General features: G+C 40.7%; 1 protein-coding gene across 1 annotated transcript in view; it reads left to right on the plus strand.

Moving 5' to 3' along the window:
• LOC121963028 (cordon-bleu protein-like 1) overlaps positions 1-16867 on the plus strand; it is a 54859-nt gene extending 37992 nt beyond the window's left edge. Inside the window, exons 12-13 of the transcript XR_006107192.1 lie at positions 11923-12125; positions 16795-16867. The gene's annotated coding sequence lies outside the window, so the exon portion shown is untranslated. The remainder of the gene's footprint in view (positions 1-11922; positions 12126-16794) is intronic.
• Positions 16868-21225: the final 4358 nt, after the last annotated feature.

Consider the following 21225-nt stretch of genomic DNA (forward strand, 5'->3'; position numbering starts at 1 on the left):
TTGCAGCCAACAGAACACAGAAATATAGCACAGTAAACTTGGTTTACTGAAGCTGCTAAAATTAGAAAGATTGATTTCATGATGCCTGTCACATAAACTTAACGATTAACTATAAAGTTGACATTAACATTAATATCTATTCAAAGCAATCATTTTCTAAGATTTTTTAAAATCAATTCTCTTATTATTAGTTAACATTAATATACAAAAACAAAATACACAAGCAAATGAACTTAAAGACCTTTCAATCTTTTTTTGTGTGAAATTTTACAGTACATCAGTACATCAGTTCAACAGTACAAATCTCCAGCCAAGCTGTCGTTGGTCAACACAGGCGCCAGATTTAATCAAGAAAGAGGAATGAAAAAAGACAAATACCTCTAGTTTTGATGTGTTTTTTTCCTTTTTATTTCACCATGAAGCTATTTAACCAGTTAAATGTGTTGCCAACAAGCTAAGCAACTGCTGCATTAGAGGCTTTTCAGACGATCGTGGAATGACGGCGGCTATTATCACTTCAAGGTGGATGCACGTGGTTGCTGGTGGCCGTCATTGGCGAACAAGAACCGCAGAAATATTCTCTGTGTGGGCTATTTGTTCAGGCTATCTGAAGGTCTGACTCATTTGTTTAAGTATTACATGCCGGCCCAAACAGAAAGAAGTATAGAAATGTATTCATCTCTTTCTATGATGCAGGGGAGGAAGGGCAGAATGTAAATGTGCATATAGACGGTGGGAGTTCAGGGACTTTGTAGAATTTAGAGAGTACTGTACATCACCCAAAAAACTCTTACATGAAAGGATTAACTTTATCAAAATGGATATGAGAAGTCACACACACATACACACATTCAAACACACCTGCGTGTTTGGCTCCCTGCCAGGAGTTGTGACATGCAGTCAGACTTTAGTTTTGTCCATCTGGCTGCGTGTTCACATATCTAAACATTTACACATGCATCTTTATTCACACTCAGAATCTCAAACCTCTGTGATTGTATTCAGGGCTGTGTGTGAGCGCTTACCTTGAATCTTGAATGTGTAAACAGGGATGTCAATATGCTGGCTTAGGAGGAAAAAAAAAGATTTAGTGAGTTTTTCTGTTTATTTCGATGTGTGATTTTGACGCGCACCACTCTGGTGTCCTTTCACAGAGACAATAGCAGTTACCTTTTGCCGTTCGCGGCTAGTCATTTAGAGAAAGGGGGGAAAGATTTTCTATATGAATTAATTACAAATGCTTCGAAATGTCAAGTATAGATAAAGCTTAATACCCTGTCTCCTCCCTTCTGCAACAGAGAAGCTTTTAAATGGCTCTCTGCCAGCCCCTATCTGCCAAACGACACCAAGGTTACTGGGAGAAGCTGAAATATTCATAATATATGCAAAACCACCGCTGTCCATGGACAGTGTTCATTGGAATTCAAGAGCGAGCTTCAAACCTTTGACAACTGCTTAAGTAATTAGTTGCTGGGAGAGCGACAACCCCCCCCCCCCACTCCCCCACTCCCTCCCTCCGCATAGCTGCTGAAACTGGCAAGTAAATATTAGAGCATTTTATCTTTTCAGTTTGATAATATAATTGAATGTGTTAAGGAAAGGTTGGTAGATTTCCTGTAATCTAAATTCATCTAAAGATTGTTTGATATGAAATAATCCAGTTTGAATTCAGTAAACTGTAAAGGGATGTTTTACTCAGCTGATTTGAACTACAAAAGGCGGCGTCGCTTTTTACTCCTTTCAAAGTATTTCGGGAAATTGCACCAGATTGCACTAAGGGCCTATTTTGTATTCTAATTTGAGTGTGTAATGTAAGTAAATGGCTACATACATGGGTGTAGATTGTGAGGGGACACAGGGGACTCCTTCCCATCAATAATTTAGGCTGTACCCAGGCTGTATTTGGACATTTTCCTAAAAAGTCATGCATATCCTTAGTTATCATAGCCAGTATTTTGTGTTTAACCCACGTATTTGGGAAGGTTGCGCTTAGGTGATCACCGTGCTGATGGGTTAAAATAAGGAGGCAGATTTGGGGGTGAATAGGTCAAACAAACACAGGACTTTTCCCAGCAGTTCGGAACCATGTGAACTTTGAGTTCACACTTTTTATACCTAACCTACATAACTTAACATTAAGCATGTAACTTCACATTACATAATGTCATTTCTGGGATGTTATTTTGTTGGATATCATAATAACTGTTTGGGACTTTTCTCAGGAGACAGGTTTTTGGAACCATATGAGCTTTGAGATAAGGTGAGGAGGTCATTACCATGTTTTGCTTCCTAACCCTAAAACCTCAGTAACTATACCTGCCTAAACCTAACCTTTGTAACTTTAGGTTAAGTACATAGCGTCATTCATGGGGCATTAACTTGTGAGATACCATCCCACCCAGCTAGCAGGGAACGTTCCCACAACACTGGCTAATGTTACCTACAAGTTGCAAGAATGTTTTAGAGAAAAAACATTGTCTGTTGTTCACAAAGAACATTTTAAGGATGTTTATAATGTCCCTGACTAAGATGTAACATTTTAACATTTTGTGATGTTTATAGAGAATTTTACGTTGAACGCTTAGTACATATGCAGTTGTCCCCAACAATAAAAACACAAAAATAACCACAGAATTCTTATTTTGATAAAATTAAAGACATTTCCACCTGAACTTGATGCAGCAAAGACATTTCCATCCTAGAGGTCTCATATTGTAAAAAGACAGATTTCCAATACAATAAATACAGTAAAAGTATCAAATCATTGAACCTACAGAAAAATGCCTTTAAGCAAGTCATCAGGATTTCTGTGAAGACTTGCAGCAGATTTTTTGGGAGTGGGACTGGGAGCAATTAAGGTATATATATTTTTTTATATTAAAGCATGTAAACATCCTCTAGTAGAAAATCCAAGTACAAGTATGACCCTAAAAAATTAGCATGATACGAGACCTTTAACTTGATGCAAGAAAGGCAAAAAAAAATGCATAAAAATTAACCAGAATACTGGAAATGAAATGTTTGTTGCCCCAAAGTTTCTGGGAAAGGACCCCCAATGTCTGCTGTCCCATATGTGTCCCCTCCAGTATATTAATTTGCTCAAATCCGCATGTATTTTTAATCAAGAATCTTAAATTTTGCATGCCAGAAAAGTCTCCCCACATGCTCATGAGTTATGTAATACTCTGTTTGGGTTTGAAACATGGTGCCTCATGCTTAATTCCACAGTATTAGACTTACAGATTGTGGCCGATGTATTATTAATAGCAGACAACAAAGAACAACATGTTCTGTGTTGAAACAATAGGAGAATTCAGTGTTGGACATGGGCCTGTATCTTCACTCTCCCCCTCTGCAACTGCTAGTCACTGGTCAGTTCGTCAAGGCTGGGAGCTGCCGCACAATGAGAATCATGCCCGAATTGGAGCAGAGCCAAAGCCCATTCAAAGCAACTCCTCGTGCCTAACGCATTACCCCGGCCTATTAATCTGAAGAGACCGTGTTTTTGTGTTTACTAAGCATGATTCGCTTCTAATTAAAGTGAAATAATTATACTTCAAAGGAGCAGGGAGGCAGGATAACTGTTCAAAGACGAGAGCACCTCTTGTCACGGGGAGAATTGCTTAACACAACAATGCAGGACAGCAAAATTAATCAAATGGATTGCGGAGACATTAAAGTCTTTTTATTACACAAGTTTAAGTGTGAGGTAAATCACAGTCAATTGCACAACAACACATATTAATTATTTCAGGGTGCAGAAATGATTTGATTTCATAGGCCTACCATGAAGTTATCTGTAATTTACAATCTTATAAATGATTAGAAAATTATGAAAATCAGCAGATGTCCCCTCTAATGATTAATCATTTACAGGTTTACAGCGATTTCTCACAGTTTATTTACATGAGAAAGAAATGCTGGATTAACCTCGCCAATCAAAGAAATCCAGTGAAATACGAGCCGATTAAGCGAGTGTAATATGGACGTGTAGGCCTGACTCCAAGGCTTGGTTCAGCAGCCATGGCTGGTGTGAACAATTGAACCACCCCTTTTTACGAGCACAAGTGTCCTTGTCCTTGGTAAGGCGAAGGTCGATGTGTTCCCCCCTCTCTCTCCTGCTGTGGCGCTTCCACTGGCCATTCATTTGGGCCTGTGATGGCTCTAATAACATCTCTATCACATTAAAACCGAACCAGGCTGAGGAGATGTTAATACTCCTCTGCACTCGCTGCAGGGAAATTGGTCATGTATTACAACAAGTGCTTTTTAAGGGCCTCGGTGGCCAAGTCTACGGAAACGGCAGATATTCATGGCTGCCTGCATGTGAAGCTCTTAACACGGTGGATTTTCAAGTTGTGACAGTTCAAGGGAAGCGGCGCTGTTAACATATTCAGAATGGTCCTGTAGCAAGGCCGTTCCTCCAATTCCTCTTTGCATCTCCACTGCTCGGCTGACAAGGTTGCCTGTTATTTTTTTTTAAAGATGGAGATTAGAGAGGAATGCTGCAAACACTCAACTCAAAAGCCGGGTCTGTTAAAAGGATAATATTGAATTCAATATATCATGTGAATAGATGGGAAAAACAGAACAAATAATACAGACAAACGGCTGGATAGATAGATAGATAGATAGACAGACAGATAGATAGATAGATAGATAGATAGATAGATTTATATCCACCTTTGCTAACAATTTTCCAATGGAATGCACTTATAAGGAAAAAATAACACCAAAGTATTAAATTAAGAGCAAAAACAAAAGGTACAACAAAAAGTATAGGCTAAAGTTTAAACTTATTATGATTCCTAGTTATCATTAGGAATTAAATGTTGATTGCATAATGTAATTGCAGTATTAATGACACTATTTGTGTTCGCACTGGTTCCCTGTATGAGCCTGGCTTTCAGCATGCAACTCTGGCTACCAGGTATGATCTCCAGAAAAATGAAGGCTTGATTTTCAACGTAAATGCAGTGTCTGGTAACCTAACAGTTTCAGTTACGTTTCCTAGCCGTTACAGTGAGTTCTGTGCTGTTGGCAATAGTAAGGCTCAGATGAAACTGGAAAGCGATCAGGTTGTCTTTGCGATGGCAACAATAGCTCTACTAGGGCGAAAAAGTTGTCTGTTTCAACTTTAAAAAAAAAGTGAGCATATTGTGGATGGAGGAAGATGGATGTGAAGCTGAAGTGTCTACACTTAAAAAGTAGGAAAGCTATTGATAAAAAAATAGGCCACAATATACAAGAAACAAGATGCAATGACAAAACTGAAAACTGCACTTTTGAGACGATCCCTAACTTCAGCTCATCAGCTTCCCATTAACTACTGAATCACACAGCCTAGATTATCGGATCATGTGTACCTTTTTCTACGGTCTAATTATCTATCCTGAAAGGTTTATCCTCATATGTACGATGTATGTGTGTTTCAGTTTAAATGACACAGAGAAGAAGAACATTTCTGCAAAAATGTGGATCTTTTTCAGAGCCTATTATCCGTTAATATCCTAATAATGTACTTATTTACATGCCTAATAAGATAAAGATAGATAGATGACAGTCAGAGAGAGGCCGTGGTCCTCAGCTAGCTGTCACCGCTGGTCACCATGGTGATGGGGGATTGATGGCACCCATTGGCTAGTGAAGATGTATACATCATGTTGGTCCAGGGCTGCTGCATCCAGATGGGCCTGGGCCATCCATTGTCTGTCAGGGACACAGCTGTCTTGGAAGTGCCGTCCTCCCCTCTCCTCCTTTCTTACGGCACTAACGAGTCTTTCACCCGCCACATAGGATGATGTCGTCTATAGGGGAAGGAGGAGTTTTTCTGTCAGTGCACAAGGTTTTCTAGAAGCAAGCTGATGTGCATACATGGTTTTTTTCTGACATCACATGAAGGCATTTTGTCTGGAAAGATTAAAAACGATTTTTGATGTATTATTTTGAAGTGTTGGGACTTGAGAATCTAAAGGGACAAAGGTGAAGGATATGGTAAAAGAAATGGTTATTGCTGCTGTTTATTTCCAAAGTGTTTTTCAAAGTGGAACTGGTGAAGAGCTGGAATGTCTACTTTTGTCTTACAAGGACGAAGTACAGCTGAAGTATCAGTTATCAATTTTAACAAAATAGGTGTCTTTACATAATGGCTCAAAAAGTAAGAGTTTTTATTCTAACATCCTTACACCACATATGAATAAAAATACCACTCCGAGTTTATTTAAAGTCGGTATGTGCCTTGTACTTTAAGCATCTGTGCTGTTTACAATATTTTGGTATCCTTGAAATGAATGTATGGTATTTTTCAATCTGGATCACATTCTTATCATTCTGACCATTGATCATGATAACTGCGGACTCTGCTTTTGCAGAAATTCAGGACCCGAAATTCTAGCGAAATGTTGCCTGTCTGGGCCTCCATATATATCTTAATTTCTTCATAAATCATTTCAAACACTTTATCTGAATATCCCAGTCTAACTGAAAGTTAACACATTCTCACTCCCTTTGTGCGTCAGCTGTTTACACTTTGGGATGCCGTTACGGTGATGTCAGCAAATACATGTGGTGGGATGATGTCATGGTGGGATGACGCCGCCTGTTACCGCGATATCAACAAATGCACGTGTTGGGATGAAGCAGCACAGTCCTTATGACTGTCATGATGGTTAGGATTAGACGCATCTGTCTCCTTGCCTGCTGGCCCGCCCACCCTATAAGCGCACTTGCACTCCTTATACGTGGTCACCAGCAGCATTATTACCTGATGCTGTCCCTCAGTGTTTCAGGTGCACGCCGCCGGTTTGATCCAACTGTGTCATCATCTGATGCATCAGACGCAGAAAGTGGCTTTTTGCTTCACACTTGTACCCCAAAAGCAATGGCCAAGCGGCAAATTTGACAAGTTCAGAATGAGAACAGGTTGCAAAGTGAACACAGAAAGTAAACATTAGCTATTGTTCCTAACTTAATATGGATGTCCTCACAAAAAAAGCCAAGCAGCAACCTCCAAGGCTCCGAGGTTCGCTCTTTCAAAGCTCCACCATCTCTACCAAATATGGTCCCTTCTGGCCCTCCAAAAACACGAAAATGACGGCTGAAATGCCGAATTTGAGTATTCAAAAGGATGTCTACAAAACAGTGGATGACATCATGGTAGCTACATCAATTTTTACTACTTTTATAGTCTATGGGCGTGACCAAGAAATTTAAACCCTCAAGCTGAAAAAACTGAACACAAGAGAAAAGTGATCCAGAGATTTAATGGATTAGAGAGAGAGAAAATGAAAAGAAAAAGCCATCCTGGATGTGTTGTGAAAAAAATTGCAAATAGGCACATACATTATTCTTTTATTATTTGTTAGCTTTTTATTTGTGTTGATTTCTCATTAGCTCTTGATAAAAGATTATTTAATCACCAGGGGAAGTTTGCCTCGGGTGCTGAAGCTGCTAGATCCGGCACTGCATTCAGAGAGCGAGAGAGAGAGAAGATTTATACTTCTCTCATATTTGTTCATTAAGTACGAAGGTACAGCCAGCAGTTATCTTAGTTTAGCATAAAGACTGTGGTTAAACAACAGGGACTCCAGCAGGTGAATGTACACGGTTAAATGCATTTTTGCCGCAGGTTAAACCACAATATTTTTTAAACAAAATGCAACATGTTCATTAGTTTGCTTCGAGTTTGTTTGAAATAAGCAATTTATTCAATTTATTCAATAGCAATTAATTTGACCAATAATCGATTGAGAAAAGTGCTTATGACTTGGACTTGGACGAGTAATTGTAATTATCGTACATCAAGATGGCGTTGGCACAGACGTTTGGAAGACGTTAGATTTTGGTTTCTTAACACAACTTAAACACAACTTAGCAACTTAAAATAGCAACGTCGTCGTGAACTTCGGTGATATGACATCACAACCCAGTTTCAAACAAATAACATCTCATGAGGTGGGTGGGCAGCGTGCACGCTGGCAAAATGTTGAACTATTCCTTTAACTAAACCCGAGGCAGGTGTGACGGCTGCACGTGCTCATCCACACGCGTGCGCACACACACACACACACACACACACACACATACATTCCAGCCAGCCATCCAGCGAGTTCATGGCTTCCCCCTGTGGTGTGAGGTGGGACCAGAGAGGCATGGAGTTATTCACTGTCTGCCTACTTGGTTCTAATAGTCTGGCACAGCGTGACTGACGCTGCCCCTCTCAGCCGTGATTGAGTGTATTGATCCTGAGCTGCTGCCGCCGGCGTGCTCCCCGGACACCAGGCGGGAGGAGACCAACAATCAGATCCTTCACTGGGGGAAAAAGCCCTTCTCATCTGCCTTAATCATCCGATCGATGATTAGCGCGCCGGCCCGCTCATGTCTTCCTCTCACTGACAAAGACATCTCCTGAGTCGCTGTTTAGTTTTTTTTTTTTTTTAAAAATTCTCACTTCCTCCTCTTTATTTCTCTCTCATCTCGCTCTGTCTTTTCTATGTTGCATTAGTGTGCAGAAATACTCTTCAGCAAAAAGGCCTTCTGCTGACCATCCATTTTTTTTGAGTGAAAGTGGGGAAGACAGCGAAAGAACTTGATTAGAAGCAGAATGGGAGGGACGGGCGGAGAAACAGAGGCAGAGAGAAAGAAAGACAAAGAGAGGGGATGTAATGGAATCTGACAATAGGAACTGTTGAATCACCACCTGCTTTTTGGGGTTGGGATGATTCCAACCCTCTCTCCTCGCCCCCGTAACCCCTCCCCGCTGGCATCAGTAGCCAATGGTGCACTTCTCCCTCCTTCGTTCGGCGTTGATTGGGCGGCAAATTGCTCCCATCACCTGGCATTAGTCCAAGTCTCACCAGTCAAAGCTTTTAATCTGATCATTATCCCGGTGCTAAGCGGCAGCACCACAGCTTCTGTTTGCTGGAGCAAGATATTGCGGCTGATTGAGTGAGGCGGGCGGCTATAGAATTGCAGTTCCATCGCTGTCGAAGCGTTTAAAAGTGTGGATTATCAGAACTGGAAGAGGATCATGTGACCTCTGTGTGTGCGCTCTACTTCTCAGGGAGCTCCCCTCGCTGTCTCCTGCTCTCTCCCTTTTGTTTTCCTCTTCTTCGTTTTTAAATCAAATCGTTTCCACTCCCAAGGTTACCACTGTAAATAGATTTTGTATCCACACGTCCTCATAGAACACAATGGAGGCAGATAGCAGCGTTAGTTTGCCATTCAGCACAATTTCCCGAGCATTTCGCCATCACAGGTCGCCTGTGACGACTGCTCAAATATATCTAAGGCTGGCAAAAGTAGCTAAGGGTAAGGGTACCATTTGTCCTGAAAGGCACTGACAGAGACAGCAGGAGAAAGACAGACACATAGAAAGAGTAAGAAGAATACTGAAGTGGAGGCTCTTTCTGTGAGCCATCCACTTCACATCCTCAAGCAGCCTACTCATTCAATTTTGTCACATTTCAGTAAAACTTTTCAAGGCTGCTGCTCTCTGCCCACCAGAGACAAGGAGTTCAGTGCGAGAGAAAAGCATCAGCGGGCTGTGAAAAGTTGTTTGAGCCGGCACATGATCTTTTTCTTTCTGCTTTTGTGTGCGGATATATGTTGGAACACCTACGTATATAATGCATAGTATCCACTAATGAGCCCTTCCATTGCCTGCTGAGTACAACAGAGTCTAGCACATGATTACGGCAGCCCTTCATCGCGCATCAGGAAAATACCAGCCAACGGCTTCTAAGTGCTCATTTTCAATTACCTTCTATTAGGAATTCCAGCATCTCCTGCCCCTCACAGAGAACCCACTCCTGCTGCCCACCCACTAACCTACACACACTCAATCCAGCACCCGAATGGGCCAAGAGCCCGCAAAACATGGCAGCCTGCGAAACAATGCATGATGTAAGTTTGGAGAGCGTCGAGAGGCACTTACAGCCCCGCACCATCTCTCGAGATGTAAGGGCGGTTGGGTGGGGGGGAAGACGTGGAAACAAAATGACTGTTTTTAGAAGATCCACTTCTTGCTGATGAAAATCATTCTCCCCTCCCCCCCTTGGTGAAAATGGCTCTTGTGGATCCAGAGGATAACTAACACTAGAGATGGGTAGTTATTGTTCGAGTGGCATTCTCTAACTTGCAAATAGACCCTCAAATCTGTGTGGAGGGCTTTTCTTTAATATAAATGCTGGAGTGTTCTCTCAAAGAAAATGAAATAAAGAAATCAGGAGCAGCATTAGACGGCGGAGGCTGAGAAGTTAATCCAACGCTTGCACGGAGCAGAAACAAAGAACTCGTTTTGTTTTATGATAATTGAACAAGTTTATAGTTTGTTGCCGCTGAACCCAAACAAAGAGGCAGAGCAGGCAACACAAATGATCCCCCCTGTAAGTGACTAATGCGTGACATCCGTCTTCACTAACGCCCGGCTAACTGTCAGTCTATTTGGCGTGATGCAAGACAACCGCCCTGTTGTTTCGCTCCCCAATTCTGGAGGAGTTGATGGAGAGCGTTGATTGTTGTGTCGTTCCCATGACAAACAGGAGGCAGGGGAACCAATTAGTTCCGACGGCTTTTAACATTCCCCTCAAACCAGGAGGAGACAGAGGTTTGCGCAAAGGTTTGCTTCCTGTCTGCCAGTGGCTTAATTATAAAGAGGGGATGTTTTCCCAAGGCCAGAGCATGCAGGCATATTACTAATTCATTCTCCGAGCTTGAATACATTGAGTTTTGCTCGCGGGATGCTTTAAACGTATAGCCACGTTTGTTTTGTCCTGATGAGCACGCATTTTGAGGATGCAACGTTCAAGACAGGGAAACGAGATTTGCTGTGGAAATCTGATAATTCCTCGCCCAAAAAGGTTTTATTAGGATGGATGCAACTTTACGAAAGGCTTCAATTAGATGTGTTTTTCCTTTATGATTCTCTCATCCATGTGTCGTCATTCTTTCTAAGTTTAAGTAAATCAACCATTTGCAACAACTACATTTATTTTATGGCCTAAACTGTCTCAATGTGCAAAATTATAGCAAATATGATGTAGCTGATCAATAAATTATGATTGTATTAACGTCACATGTATTTAATTACCTCTTTTTGCATGGATAGGAAGATGTAATTCAGAGCGTATCATCCTGTAGTTTGCTTGTTCACATAGCCAATAGGCCAGAGGCATGATGGGATTAACACTACTGCACGTATGCACCGGGCCACATAACCCCAAAAGTAACCTGGAAGCAAGGAACTTTTTTGGCGTATTCTCGTTGGACTGGATGGGCGCCATCCTTGGGTCTGGTATCCGGTTCTAATAATACATCCATGGTTTGTAGCCTGTGGACGGTTGATGTGGGCTGTCAGCCATCAAAATCTCTTCACAGAAGGAATATAGATAAAATGCTGTAATATTAATGATATGATCTAATATTAATGCATATGTGAAATGTATTTTAGGTGCTGGCCTCAGAGTTAAACCCAGACATCAAGTAGTATTTTCACTGTGGCCTCAGAGTGCTTAAAAACAACTAGTTTCTTTGATAAAAAGTGTCTTTAGTTTCTGTTTACTGAAAATCAAGAAATCAAGAAAACTGTCAATGAAATGTGGAACCGCGGCACCGTTAGCTGTCTTTCGAACCACGCTGTGGGTTTTTTACTCTCGAGCAAATCATCTGGCGGGCTGCTGCTGACTTGTTGGACTTGACTGTGTAAATGGTTCAGCACATATGGCAGCTGCAAGCTTTCGGGCCAACTTGTTGAACTTGATGGATAGTGAAAAGGCCTTCGGGCTGCGTGCGTTGGCCCTCCCTACCCCATGCTTTCTTTCCTTCTTTCTGTCTTTTGTTTCTTCCTCTCCTGACTTCCTCTCCCTGCCTATTGATTATCAGAACTTCCTCTCAACACTCGGATGCATTTGCTCTTCTCCTCAGCGTGTCTTCGCCGCTCTGACTGTTGGAGGTTCTCCAGCGCTCTCCAAACAGGTCTGATCCTTCGCAAAGGTGAGGGGCCCGGGCTCGTTGTGTTCCAGCACAACAGAGGTGAACGGAGAGATTTTCTGTGTTCCTGGCACACGATTCCTTCAGCACGCTGTCACGTCTCTTCAACTCTCCCCCTCTCTGATGTTACCTGACAGGTGAGGGTGTGTGTAGGTGTGTGTGTGTATGTTGTTTCATGCATTCTGCAGCTGAGGTGGGGGGAGGGGTGGGGGTGACGAGGAGGTGAGAGAGGAGGACAAACAACAGGATAGGGTCGGATTGGAGGGAGAGAGGATGCTAGGAAGAAAAAGAGGTGGGAGGTAAGTAAGTGGGAGACGAGGGGAGCGGGGTGTATATGTGCGTTGTGGATCTATGTCTGTAAGTATGTGGGCATCTGTGTGTGTCTATCGATTTATGTATGTGTGTGTGTGTGTGTGTGTGCCATGGACAGGGAGGGTGTGTGATGGCAGTGCCCTCAGGCTCCTCCAGGCGTAAGAATCAGTGAGCAGGTGGAGCGCACCGGCATCGCTGTCTTCTGACGAGTCCCCGCCGTCTCCTGTTTTGTCAGGACCCCTGGAGCGAAGACTGGGGAGTGTGTGTGTGTGTGTGTCTGTGTGTGTGTTGACCGGTTGGGATGCACTGTGATCATTAGGATTCACAATGGCTCTGACAGTGCAGCTCTGGAGCAGTGGACACAGCATATGCCCAGGGAGATAACTGGTTGGCTGACTGGTTATCTTACTGGCCGGCCGCTACGCTAACTGTGTCCTCTCTGCTAATAAATCCAGACCCTTTAATTCAAACAGACTCGGCTCTGGATATAAGGCCCTCTCTGTGCCTTGTATTGCATCAGGCAGGAGCACAAGTGTGAATTATTTGTTTGCTCACAAAGTTGTGATTAATTTTGTAGCAGTCTTGCCTCTATTCAAGTGAATCCAAAGCGTGAGAGAGAGTACATGCTGTTGGTTTTGTAATGTGAATATATATGGGACTGCTTCGACAGATGCTGTAATAATTCTGGAGATAGGGTGCAGTCAGGTAAAGTGGGCAATCGGGTAAAATGGGACAAATAAGGTTTGGCAGCTCTGTAACCCTTTGAAACCAAAGCAAAATGGCTCGATTTCTTTTAAAAAACACCGGAAGAAGGCAATGAGCAATAAAAGAAGAAATGACCCAATAACTGATTAAAAAAAAGGAAAAAAGTACAACAAAATGACCTGAAAATTAGCAAAAAAAAAAAAAAGTTTTTAAAAAGACAAAATGAGATAATTAAAAAAACAAGGAAGTGTTTAAAATTATAATAATTTGTTAACATTTTAAATATAGTTTTCCCCTTGCTTTTTTCTTTATCTTTAAAATCCCCCCCCCCAGCTATGAAAAAAATAATAATCTACTAACTTTTTGCAATTTGTGGAATAAACTTACCAAGTTACTCATTTCCCCCTTTCCAGTGTTTTTTAATATAAAAATATCACACCAATTTGTTCAGGGTTTAGAGGTTAAATACTTAAAATGCATTTGAAAGCAGCACAAAAAAGTGACGTCTCTCCAAAGGGTTAAATATTAGCAGTCAATCACCAGAAATGCTTTTGCATTGCTCCTGCAAATGCCCTTTACATGAAACAATTATTTTAATTGATCTGAGATGACTAGTATGAGCAGAAAAAAATCTAAAAATCACTGGTTGCAGAAGTTGCCGGGTAAGCCATGTGACATGATTTTCTCTTACTGGTTAGAAGAGAACTACAGCTAAAATAATAAGGGTGTAACAACAAAAAAATGGTTGTATGAAGTTGCATTTTCTTAACTGTTTGTCCTATATTCAAAATATTTTCAAAAAAGACTTTATTCTTTGTGGGAAAAGGTTCTGGGTAATTAGTTAACTCCTTAAAGCCTGGATTAATATCACTTGTACTGCATTACAATGCCTTTAAAATGTATTTAAACCTGTTTTAGAATCATTATCATTTATAAACACTTTTTTTCAGATCGCTTCCCTGGTTGTTTTGTTTTTTAATTTTTTTGCAATTTTTTAGGTAATATTTAGTAACTTTTGAACCAATTTCTTGCTAATTTTGGAGTCATGTTTTTGAAAGATTCAGATTTGCTCAGGTTTCAAAGAGTTAATGCCTTCAAGTAAAATGGGAAAAACAATGAGCTTAAATCAGACTTTTTAAAAAAGTAAAACCAACATATAAGCTACCAGATGCCATAAATCATCATAGACATATACCACAGATCAAAAGGCAACACTGAATGTAGTATAGTGAATAGGATTTTAGGTGCTTAATTTTTTGGTTATCTCCCCAAAAAGTGTCTTATATTACCTGATTTACCCTAAACAACAAGTCTGTTTCCCCACAAGCATCATTTGTTCTTGGCTCTTTTGACCGAGGAAGAGTTGAATGTGTGTGTGCGTGTGTGTGTGTGTGTGTGTGTGTGTGTGGGTGTGTGTGTGTGTGTGTGACTATCTTAAGTGTGTAAGTGGCTCAGGTGGTAAAGAAAGGACGTCCTAATAATAGCCCCCTGTCTCCACACTGGTCCACAGGCTGTAGCCGTTATCGATTCTGCCTCTCCATCTTCTGCGCTGCCCGGCATCGTTATAGACCAGATACCGAGGGTTTAGTTTGGAATCTTGTGCAGCGCGCAGCAGCGATTTCTCCGACCTGAGCTGGGTAAAAGCCGAACGCCCCGGGGGGAGGCAGCAGTGGTTTTTAATTGTTTGTAGTGTTAGTTGGCCACGCTGGAGGCGAGCTCTCCAGGGACGGGCCTCCAGCCCAGGTCCTGACCTCGCAACTCGCACACAAACACCAATGACAAAATGAACGCACTGATGCACACAGGTACGAAGCAACAGTGCCTGAATACACATACATACATTGAATGTTCCGGGTTCGTAATGAGAAACCCAATTAACATTTGTACTAACGCTGTGAATTCCCCTTTAAGAATTCACATTTTTCAAGATATATCGCAAACATTCATCTTTGCTTGGTGTTTGCCACCAACCCAAGGTCTTTACAACACTATGTGCATTATTTTCTGCCTCTAAATGGTGTGAAAAAAATCTTTAAATTTTATCTAGTATAAATTAACAGGACTAAGCACTTAAAGAATTAAATAACTCCCCCCCCAAAAAAAGTGCAAAACACACATATTTTTTTGAACTGTTGCAAATGTATGCTACATAATAAATGCGCTTTGATTTTTGCTTAAGTGCTTTTTAATCGTTTGCGAGACTATAATCATTCGTAACAGTGAGAACCCAAATGGACTCCTCATAAAGAAAATCTAAAATCTTCTCTGCTCTTCAGGGTTTTTTTTTTCCTCATCTGCAGAAGTGGTTGTTTTATCCTTTGATCTGCAGTACATTAAAGTAATACTGTGGGTTTGAAAAACCATTAGATGGCCTTTTGCGGGGCAGCAGGTCTCTTTTAAAAGCACAATGAACCTCTATACAGATCAGGTTAGAAACTTAGTTAAAGGCACAATAACACATAGTCTCAAATTAGTCTTAAATGGTATTAGCCCTCAAATAAGACCGTTGACTCCTGACCTGCGCTGCTGCGGTCCAATTACACCTACAGCTTTTTCCTGTTTTCAGCTGTTTGGAGCGAGACGGCGAGTTCTCGGATTCACTCGAGAGTTAAAATATTCACACGCTGTGTCTTTCGTCTTTCTGCCCGCCCTGTCTTACTGTCCGTCATGCTCCCTGTCTGTCTGTCTGTCTGTCAGGGTGGCAGGTCTTGTTGAATAGAGAGTGGGTCATCTCCCTGACAGAGCTCAACTGGTAGTTATGGCAGCCTCGCCACGGCTGGCTGGCTCCACACAGTCACCAGGAGACGGGGGATCATCAAGTCTGTCCTCCTGCTCCACCACACACACATACACATCTGTGTCGCACACGATCGTGTGCTCGCTCTCACAGACACACAACATGCACCTGTAATAATAATGGCTGGATAAAGTTGTAAGATCATTATGACAGACAAGGACATTTTTGTCCATTTCCTAACCTTATTTGCAGCGGACAGATGTGTTCAGTGTTAATGTGTTCAGTTGACAAGTTCACAAAAGAGTTTTTTGCAGGCCAACCTGGAAGCTAACGTCACCCTGGTTCCCTCGTCAAAAAGCCTATTGGATTTTTCCATCTGATTTTGGATCTTTGCAGAGAATAAGCTTTGTGGTAAACAAACGTTTAGTGTATGTTTTGTGCTGCAAGAATATCTTCACAAATGCCACTTTTAGGATTTCTGAAGCCTTAATTGCCAGAATTACAAAGCTTTCATTTAGGAGTCATTTCGGACTCATAACTGGGGTTCTCCGTACCACTTCCTTTCCAACAGCAACACAGCATGTTTAAAAGCTGTTTGTAAGTGTTGTTAACTTTTCTTAAACCACATTTTTTCATTATTTGAACACCTCATATCTTTCTCTACTACTCTGTGTGTTTACTCATGTAGCAGTTTGAATCAATGGGTTATGCACTGACTCATTGCTATGAGTTTTAACAGGCTGGACATTTGCCAAACAGAGACTGCTAACACGAGCCAACTCCTCTGCTTTATCGAATTTAGTATGTGTAAATTAGTACTAATGTTAGCAAGCTAGGTTAACTGGCCTCCTGTCCTAGCTTGCTAGCTGCCACTAGCATTTGAATGCTATCTCAACAGTAAAATGTTCAGCAGGTGATAGAAAAGTCGAAGGGCCCGTGACTGACAGGGGCCTAATAAATATATTAAAAAATTTTAAGAGAAAGTTACTAAGTTGTCATCATTAAAATAAGATTTAATCCATAATGTTTTGTCTTTTCTTGTTGTTGCACAGAAAAATAAGCATTCAGGAAGCCTTAGTATTGCCTCCTCCCCCCTGTATTTTCATGGAATGGTTCGGTCCTGTCCCTGAACGTGGCGCAGACAGCAGGCCATATGCTATATATGCTAGCAAAGCAGGGTGAGGAGTGTCATGAAGCTAGGCCTGCTAGCTCCTAAAAACCAAAAAAAAAAAAAACAGACAGAAGTGAGAAAAGAAAGGGCGTCAGTATGTCACCTTATTCTTCACAAAGACAGGTGGGTCCCCGTGAGTGGTGTTAATTAAGCTGTTTATTTCACAGTGAAATGCGCTACATTTGCTATGCTAGCATTAGATAATAGCTTCACAGAAAATTCTCATTGTTTACATTTTGCTCCTCTTTTTCATTTTATAGATATAACCAAACTTTTTGCAAGTTTTTTGTAATAAATGAGTTTTTCCTGTCCCTACAGATGTAGCTACATCCTCAGCAGACCTGTTTCCCCCCATACCCCCCACCAGTGAGCCAGCCCCAAAAAATCCCCTACTGAGGAGGGAGGTGAGCAGCTCTCTTTAAAATTACATATCAGTTGTAAGTCACTGAAGTTTTGGTTATGTTGTTATTTCCAGTGGTGGAAGACATACTCAGATGTTTTTACTTAAGTAAAAGTAGAAATATCGCAGTCTTAAAAATACTCCATTACAAGCAAAAGTTCTGGATTCAACATGTTGCTAAAGTAAAAGTTACACTTGAGGATGTGCTTTAACGTCATTTGTGGCACGAAAATAATGCACTTGCCGGTAATATTGCAATGATACAACAAGTACAGACAAAATAAAATATATAATCGAAACATACTCAGGTTAAGGGGCATTTAGCTCTGAAAAAAGCGTTTTGCGACTGTTGTCTCCCGTTTCCATGGGAACACATGGACTGACATATAACTGGAAAACAGTCACATGGCCAACTTGAATTTAAAGTTTCTGTAGATCGTGGGGTTTCCCAAATTGAATAAATACTCCTGATATGAACACAGAAATGTTTTTATTTTGCTCAGCCTTGTTATGACCAAGATATTTCCAAATATGGTTAAGTCCCAAAAGTCAAAATTAATGTTAAAAGATAGTTGAAAGCATTTCCAAAATTCACAACATGTTGCTACGTAAGAAATTCCTCTGCTTCAATCCACATTTAATGGCATTTAGTCTTTCAAAAACAACTTTTTTACTGCGATCACACTCACTTACCCTGTACAAGTATCGTAGCAACACTCAATTCATCATCATAGATCTAAACAGAGAAGTTTTTAGTTTTTAGTTTGCTGTTTTATGTTCCAAAACTCAAATGTCACTTTTTGTCACTGTTTGTAATGTGTCTGTTCAGACCATGGTGGTTTATGCTGGTTATTGTCATTGTGTGTTCGTTTATAGGTTATGCCATCAGTCAGTTGGCTGTTGCACTTGAAAATTTCAGCTGTATTTGTCTTCAGCATAGTGTAACTATGCTCCTTGCTCCCTGCCTGGTAATTGTTACATCAGTTGTAGAATTTCTGCACGTATAGTGGTTAAAATATGTCGGAGTCGTACTTTTAGTGATGAGGAAGGTGTGCTGTCATGCTGATTTGAGTACATTCTAAATATCTAAATGATGTGTTGTATTATCAGTAATATCAGCAAAATCTACTTAAAGTATTAACAGTGAAAAGTACTCATTATAAAGAATGACTACTTTCAAAGTATCATAACCACAGAAATATTGTTTCCATGATCATAACGTGAGCTCCGTAGGTTATCTTAGAATATTGTATGAATCTGTTTGCATGTTAATGTTTTACTTTTTATGTTTTGTATATTGCTGGGTAGATGAATAGTATAATACTGCTTCTCATCCAACATATGATGGTGTGTGTGTGTGTGTGTGTGTGTGTGTGTGTGTGTGTGTAGTGGAGTTAAAGAACAGTATTGCAAAGGTAGAGTCATTTTAAGCTCTGAATGGGTCGATTTTCACAGAATTATAACCCTCATAATGGTTGCAGTTTTGAACACATCCTTAATGTTATGAAACGGTTGCTGTTGTGCCATAAGCTTTGCGGTAATGTGTAGGCAACAAAACTGGGTGGTTAGGTTTGGGAAAAGCATCATGGTTTGGCTTAAAATAAATGCTTTCATTACAAACGTCACGTTGCAAACGTCACTTGCTTAGCAGCATAATAATGATAATAACATAACACAGAAAAAAAATGTTTCCACAAATTTTTCCACAAATAAAAATATGCACAATGGCTGCAGTATTATTAACATAATATATTTTTCTTTACATAAAAACTAAAGAGAATCCAAATTTCAGTGGACTTGCATATATTTTGACTGCTCGGAACATGCAGTTATCAGTTAAAAAAAAAAAAAGACATTATACTCCACCAGTGAACGTCCCAGTTATTCCACAAAGCCAATAGTGTTTTAATCTTCTTTGCCACTTAATGTCCCATTTAAATGTTCTGCAGCCTTCAAATATGAATCATGAATATCTGCACCCGGGGGTTGGCTAGCACAGTCTATTAGAATACATCACTACCGTACCAGGGGACCACTTTGTGCATCCCTCTAAAATGTATCATATCTCCACTGTAGAGAGGGAGACATGACTTCATGTGTCTTGTGATGTAAGTATTATTACAATTCATGAAATTCAAACACTTATGGCAGGGCCATTAATTTGAACCATAAGCCGTTGGGGAGAGATTTACAGTGGAGTTAAGGGCGATCACACCATTAAAGGACTTGGGAGGAAGATAGAGCGAGACTGCGAGAGATAACTGGTCGGAGCTACAGCTCGGCAGTAGTGAGCGCTGTTTGAATTTCTTCATGTATAAGTGCAGCAATTAATATTTCTGTTTCACGCTCTCAGGTCAAATGCGCAAACATTTCCGTCAGAATTAGAGAGGGAATAGTCGAGTTCTGAAGGTTCACCAGTTAAAACATAACCCCTGCCTCCTGCCTTGGCTCCGTCTCAGTCTACATACAAAGTGCTGAATTTTGCATGAGCGCCTGAGCATATAGCAACTGGAACCCTATAGCGTTGTTTACTGATACTTCCTCGAGGCGTCTCACTCCGCGCAGCCCATTCTGATAAGAGTGCGAGCAGCTGAGACCTGTCTCCCGTCGGTGCTGTGTGATGGTCTTGTTATACAGCAGAGCATGAAGAAACAACGGGCAGAGGTCAGGACATGCAGACGTACTTCTCTGCTTCAAAATGACCAATCAGGAAGTCTGCTCCCAGCCAATGTTCATTTCTCAGATAGAACTGGTACAAATTGACATGTGACTCACAGCAGAAATAGTCTGGGTAGTCCTTCATGCTGTAAGTGCAATAAAATGTATTTCCCTATTCCGCAGAAATCGATATTAGGATTTTACTCTGATATGACAAATAGAAACTTTTAATACTTGTGCTACTAACTCTTACAGTAAATCTCTCTCATATTGTATCTCTGTCCGTTCAATACCACACCACAGCTTGGAGATCATAGGCAGGAAAAAACTGATGCTGGGAGACACAGCTGGTGCGGCTCTCACCCAGTCGCCAGATAAATGTTGACTTTGTCCGTTTCTGCAAACCACAGATACGTTACTTCAGTACATTTTTATGGAGCAAATACATTGAAACATTGTGAGGTTAAGGTACATAACCCCTTGGTTTTGGTAAGGAGATGATCATGCTTTGGCTTTAAATACTAAATTTTCTGGGTCTTGACAAAAAATGAATGCTTTTTGTGGCACTTTCGTAGCAGGAAAAGCAGTGATGTTTCTGTAAAAACAACTTCTTTTTTTGGCACTATCCCGCCTGGATAAAACAGCGACGGATTACAGAATAACCATGACTGTATGCTAAAATGCCACTGAAAATGTAGCAGTGATTTCCAAAAGAAAAGAAAAAAACATCTGATTTTGTTTGTTGTTCTCCAACAGTGGTCTTTCAAATATGTATAAAATGTACAAATGTATTGTATCAGTGGTTTGCAGAAATGTACTATGCCAACATTGTCTGCCGGCAACTGGGATGCTGGCTTTGTCCAAAGGTTTAAAAAAAAATTTAAAAAGTTTACACTTCTTTTGTACTCATAAAATGAGATATAACATCTTAATTTGTGAGCTTTTGAGACGCTGTAAAGTGTATTTTATTTTGTAAAAAGCTTGCTATCTTATGCAGCAATCAGTTAAAAGAGTTGTATAAATCTTCTTTTCTAACGCTACAAAAAAAAAGCCTCTTCTGCAAAATATCAAAATATTCCCTTTAAGGTCAAGAGTATAGTATTTAGTGGCATCTAGTGGTGATTGCAGCCAACTAAAACTTCTCCCGTGTGGCGGGCAAATGAGGCAAACCAGATCTAGAGCCAGTGTTTGATTTGTCCATTCTGGGCTACTGTAGAAACAACATGGCACATTCTATGGAAGACGACGTAATCT

Source organism: Plectropomus leopardus, chromosome 24, assembly GCF_008729295.1.
Source record: "Plectropomus leopardus isolate mb chromosome 24, YSFRI_Pleo_2.0, whole genome shotgun sequence".
Lineage (NCBI taxonomy): Eukaryota > Metazoa > Chordata > Actinopteri > Perciformes > Serranidae > Plectropomus > Plectropomus leopardus.